Source organism: Rana temporaria, chromosome 7 (genome assembly GCF_905171775.1).
Source record: "Rana temporaria chromosome 7, aRanTem1.1, whole genome shotgun sequence".
Taxonomy (NCBI): domain Eukaryota; kingdom Metazoa; phylum Chordata; class Amphibia; order Anura; family Ranidae; genus Rana; species Rana temporaria.
This window is the reverse complement of record NC_053495.1, coordinates 210,528,780-210,534,580: the sequence shown is the minus strand read 5'-3', so window position 1 is coordinate 210,534,580 and position 5,801 is coordinate 210,528,780. Positions and strand designations below refer to the sequence as shown.

Sequence of the window (5,801 nt, the reverse complement as noted above, 5' to 3'; positions counted from 1 at the left end):
GTCATGCAAGTGTCGTGGCACGCTGAGTATTTGTTAGCGATGGAATAAAATTTACACCAAAACGAATGAAGTGAATGTGTCGTATGTTCGAATGTATTTTTCTTAAAGGAGTTGTAAAGTAAAAAAACGTTTCACCTTAATGCAATCTATGCATTAAGGTGAAAAAACATCTAATTTTCAGCCAGTAGGTGGAGCACTCGGCTCCTTTTCATGTATTTTCTAGGCTATCCTCAGCAGCTTGGCTGAAAAAAATGTTGGCTGTTTATTATATAGCTCAATAGCTCTCAGGCTCTTTAGATCTGAATGAGTCTGTGCACTGACTACGCCCCCTCCCTGCTGGGGCAGTATAGGCGGTTCCACCCAGAACTCATAGTCCAAAGTCTTTAGTACCCAGCTCATAGTCCATAGTCTATACTAGTACCCAGATCATAGTCCATATAGTCTATAGTACTCAGCCCATAGTCCTTAGTCTATAGTGCCCAGCCCATAGTCCTTAGGCCTCATACACACGAGAGGATTTATCCGCAGATACGGTCCAGCGGACCGTATCCGCGGATAAATCCTCTCGAGGATTTCAGAGGATTTCTCTGCGATGGCGTGTACACACCATCGCATTGAAATCCGCGCTGAAATCCTCTGGCGATGACGTGTCGCGCCGTCGCCGCTATTATGACGCGGCGACGGGCGCGACGCTGTCATAAAAGGAATTCCACGCATGCGTCAAATCATTACGACGCGTGCGGGGAATCCCTTTGGACGGATGGATCCGGTAAGTCTGTACAGACGAGCGGATCCATCCGTTGGAATGGATTTCAGCAGATGGATATGTTGTGCAGCACAGCATATATTCGATCTGCTGAAATCCATCCCAGAGGAGATTTCTCCGCGGAAACAGATCCGCTGGCGTGTACACACCATAGGATCTATCCGCAGAAACCCATTTGCTGGGATTTATCTGCGGATGGATTCTATCGTGTGTATGGGGCCTAAGTCTATAGTACCCAGCTCATAGTCCATAGTCTATAGTACCCAGATCATAGTCCATAGTCTATAGTACTCAGCTCATAGTCCATAGTCTATAGTACCCAGATCATAGTCCATAGTCTATAGTACTCAGCTCATAGTCCATAGTCTATAGTACTCAGCTCATAGTCCATTGTCTATAGTACTCAGCTCATAGTCCATAGTCTATAGTACCCAGATCATAGTCCATAGTCTATAGTACTCAGCTCATAGTCCATTGTCTATAGTACCTTCAGTCTGCTGAGGGACTATACCTTGATGGACTTTAAGGAGGAAGAGGACGTCTGAAGATTTCCCCTTCCCCCTGACATTGACATTTCTTGACACGCTTTTTTTGAACTACTGTTTTCAGGGTAATGCGGCGTCATGCACGATGTGATGTTTCGGGGTTTCACAACTCTGCGCAACACATCAGGCATCATACCGCAGAATGGGTTGAATGAATGTAATTTAATTGTATGCTTGCAACGGTATTGATATGTAGTGTATTTATGCGCTGCGTCGCAGTACAGAGAATGTACCCTGTCAAAAGTATTTGATTTTTGTATATTTGCTTTGCAAAATAAACTTAAATATTGCCTTTTACTAAAGATTTCCGTGGAGAGGAACAACTATGAGTTTCTAATAATTTTTTGAGGCCAGGTCTCTGACCCGGCTACTTGTACTGGTGAAAAATAGATGACAAATTAAATTAATAGAAAGAAGGAAACATGAAAGTAGATTGTTACAATTTTATAAATTTCAGCACGGAGTGCATTAAAAATTTCATAGTAAAGATTTTATTACAAAATACACTATGCTCAAAATAATTCATCCCCCTGGTTTTATAACATTGTAGGTGTAAGAGCCTTACACCTGTCGGATCTAATGGTTATCTATGAGTAACTGATTCTAAGAATCGGGCGCATAGATACGACGGGCGGACTCAGAGATACGACGGGCGGACTCAGAGATACGACGGCGTATCTCTTTTGAGAATCTGGCCCAACGTGTTTATTCTAGCAATACGAACGAAGAAAAAAAATGCGCTGCAATAAACGAGGCACTAATTGTAAAAATGTAGAATGTGCCATGTTCAAGAACGAGCGCGCCCGTCCCCTAATTTAGTCTGAGCATGCGTGGATTTTTAACCGATGGTCGTGCGCACTAACGCTCGGTTAGGAATCCATCAGTTAAAATTTAAAGCAAGTTGGCTTTTTTTTTAACCGATGGTTAAATAACCAATGGGGCCCGCCCACACACGATCGGTTTTGACCAATGAAAACAGTCTATCAGACCGTTGTCCTCTGGTTAACCTATCGTGTGTGTTTTACTACGACTGCAACTTTGTATTTCACTCAAAGAAAAAATGAATAAGCATCAAACAGGAAATACTTGGCTCGACGGTAACATTGTAAATACTGAAGATGAAAGTTTCTATTCTAAATAATATAATTCTGATATTAAACCAACAAGCAAGCCCAGCGTTAGCCGGGCATCAAAAAATTATTAGAAACTCATAGTTGTTCCTCTCCACGGAAATCTTTAGTAAAAGGCAATATTTAAGTTTATTTTGCAAAGCAAATATACAAAAATCAAATACTTTTGACAGGGTACATTCTCTGTACTGCGACGCAGCGCATAAATACACTACATATCAATACAGTTGCAAGCATTCAATTAAATTACATTCATTCAACCCATTCTGCGGTATGATGCCTGATGTGTTGCGCAGAGTTGTTTAACCCCGAAACATCACATCGTGCATGACGCCGCATTACCCTGAAAACAGTAGTTCAAAAAAACGTGTCAAGAAATGTCAATGTCAGGGGGAAGGGGAAATCTTCAGACGTCCTCTTCCTCCTTAAAGTCCATCAAGGTATAGTCTCTCAGCAGACTGAGGGTCAGTCTGCGACAGTCCTCAATGGACATCCTCTGCCGGTGGTGTACGCGGCGGTTCCTGGCGTACCATAAAGCGTCTTTAAAACAACACAGCACCCGCCAGGCACTGTCAATGTCCTCCTGTGAATGAGTTCCACAGAAGAGTCCGTTTAACACACCAAAGTGTGTAATAGCAGTCTGTGGTACAAAGTCTTTAAGTTCAGGTTCCAAGGCCGTCAACAGGCCCTGTGCAAAGGGGCACTCCCAGAAAACATGATATGATGTTTCCTCCTGGATGATGCAAAAGGGGCAGTGCCTGTATCTGCACAGGTTTCTGGCATGCAAGAATGTCCTGAGTAGCAATCCCCCTTGGATTGCCATCCATGCCTGATCTTTGTGCCTGTTGGTGAGTCTCTTTGAAGAAACATTCCTCCAAACCACTTTGCAAGTGGCTGAAGGGAGGCCTGGAATCGACTCCAAGATGTCCGATGCTCTGATCAACTTGTAGATAGTTTAGTTTAGTTTTCTTTAGTAAAAGGCAATATTTTTAAGTTTATTTTGCAAAGCAAATATACAAAAATCAAATACTTTTGACAGGGTACATTCTCTGTACTGCGACGCAGCGCATAAATACACTACATATCAATACAGTTGCAAGCATTCAATTAAATTACATTCATTCAACCCATTCTGCGGTATGATGCCTGATGTGTTGCGCAGAGTTGTGAAACCCCGAAACATCACATCGTGCATGACGCCGCATTACCCTGAAAACAGTAGTTAAAAAAAAACGTGTCAAGAAATGTCAATGTCAGGGGGGAAGGGGAAATCTTTAGACGTCCTCTTCCTCCTTAAAGTCTATCAAGGTATAGTCTCTCAGCAGACTGAGGGTCAGTCTGCGACAGTCCTCAATGGACATCCTCTGCCGGTGGTGTACGCGGCGGTTCCTGGCGTACCATAAAGCGTCTTTAAAACAACACAGCACCCGCCAGGCACTGTCAATGTCCTCCTGTGAATGAGTTTAATAGAAAGAAGGGAACACAAATGTAGATTGTTACAATGTTTATAAACCAGGGCTATTTGAGTGCAGCGTTTTGTTGTAATATTCGTCACTCTAACATTTTTAGACACGCTGTGCTCAAATTTATAAAATTGTAAATACTGAAGATGAAAGTTTCTATTCTAAATAATATAATTCTGATATTAAACCAACAAGCAAGCCCAGCGTTAGCCGGGCATCAAAAAATTATTAGAAACTCATAGTTGTTCCTCTCCACGGAAATCTTTAGTAAAAGGCGAAAGATTTATTCGATCTGAAGAGAAACCAGAGTATACCCCGAAAGGATCCGAGAGAACTTCCCACTGAGAGACCCTTCCTATCCACCTCATAGAGAGCCCGCCCCTCATTATATTTTATATCATTTATAATCCTCCATATCACTTCCTTCATACACACCAAGCTAGAGAACATGAAGAGAGACAAGAAAATGTATTATTATATTAATCAGACCGATAAATCTCTATAGAAGGTGAGAGATCTGTATGCAAATCACCGGGAACACAGAGAGAGAGGGATCATGGGAATGGGCGGGACTTCCTCCTCTCTGCCACGCCTCCCCCAGTATTAGGAGTCCTGATTACATCCGCTGCCTGTCGCAGAATGCTCCCGGAAGTGACGTTTTGTTGCCGCCATCTTGCTACACCCCACACTCCTGCACAGTAATGATAGAGTGTGAAGGGGCAAGCGGACATCTTGTTACACCCACCGGAGTTTTACATTTCACAGTTATTTTCACCACAAAACGGAGCTCATGTGCTTATATGCAGTGTTTGGAAATCCAACGGACTGTTTACATGTTACATTTTAAAAGCCGCAGCAAACCTGCTGACCTTACATGCTTGCTAATGTGACAGAACAGACAGATTAGGTCCTCCTCATCAGTGCCACCTAGTGCTGCTTCATCAGGTACCAGGTGCCCTCCATGCCACCTATCAGTGCCCATCAGTGCTTTCTATCAGTGTCACCTATCAGTGCCCATCAGTGCAGCATATTAGGGCCTCCTCATCAGTGCCACCTAGTGCTGCTTCATCAGGTGCCCTCCATGCCACCTATCAGTGCCCATCAGTGCTTTCTATCAGTGTCACCTATCAGTGCCCATCAGTGCAGCATATTAGGGCCTCCACATCAGTGCCACCTAGTGCTGCCTCATCAGGTGCCAGGTGCCCTCCATGCCACCTATCAGTGTGCATTAGTGCCACCTATCAGTGCCCATCAGTGATTTCTATCAGTGTCACCTATCAGTGCCCATAAGTGCAGCATATTAGGGCCTCCTCATCAGTGCCACCTATCAGTGCCCATCAGTGCCACATATCAGTGCCCATCAGTGCTGCCTATCGGTGCCCATCAGTGCAGCATATTAGGGCCTCCTCATCAGTGCCACTTCAACAGTGCCCTCTAGTGCTGCCTCATCAGTGCCGCCTCATCAGCACACATCAGTGAAGGAGAAAAAATTACTTATTTACTGACAGAAACTACGAAAATAGTTTTTTTTTTCCAAATTTTCAGTCTTTTTTTTTTTTCATAAAAATACCGCCAAAAGAAATCTCTATTTGTGTGAACAAAATCATAAAAATGTTTACTACTGCCACCTGGTGGAGGTTTGAAGTTACCACTGCCACCTTGTGGAGGTTTGAAGTTACCACTGCCACCTTGTGGAGGTTTGAAGTTACCACTGCCACCTTGTGGAGGTTTGAAGTTACCACTGCCACCTTGTGGAGGTTTGAAGTTACCACTGCCACCTTGTGGAGGTTTGAAGTTACCACTGCCACCTTGTGGAGGTTCGAAGTTACTACTGCCACCTTGTGGAGGTTTGGAGTTACTACTGCCACCTTGTGGAGGTTCGAAGTTACTACTGCCA

The 5,801-nt window shown here is 43.7% G+C and overlaps 3 non-coding genes across 3 annotated transcripts; 1 reads left to right on the top strand and 2 right to left on the bottom strand.

Annotated features, from left to right (window-relative positions):
* Nucleotides 1-1,569: 1,569 nt before the first annotated feature.
* LOC120946337 lies at nt 1,570-1,680 on the top strand. Its single transcript, XR_005750672.1, has one exon. It is a non-coding gene; the product is annotated as a U5 spliceosomal RNA (small nuclear RNA).
* Nucleotides 1,681-2,480: 800 nt separating this feature from the next.
* Nucleotides 2,481-2,590, bottom strand: LOC120946332. The gene has a single exon (XR_005750668.1). It is a non-coding gene; the product is annotated as a U5 spliceosomal RNA (small nuclear RNA).
* Nucleotides 2,591-4,101: 1,511 nt separating this feature from the next.
* On the bottom strand, nt 4,102-4,216 carry LOC120946329. Its single transcript, XR_005750666.1, has one exon. It is a non-coding gene; the product is annotated as a U5 spliceosomal RNA (small nuclear RNA).
* Between the last annotated feature and the right edge of the window lie 1,585 nt (nt 4,217-5,801).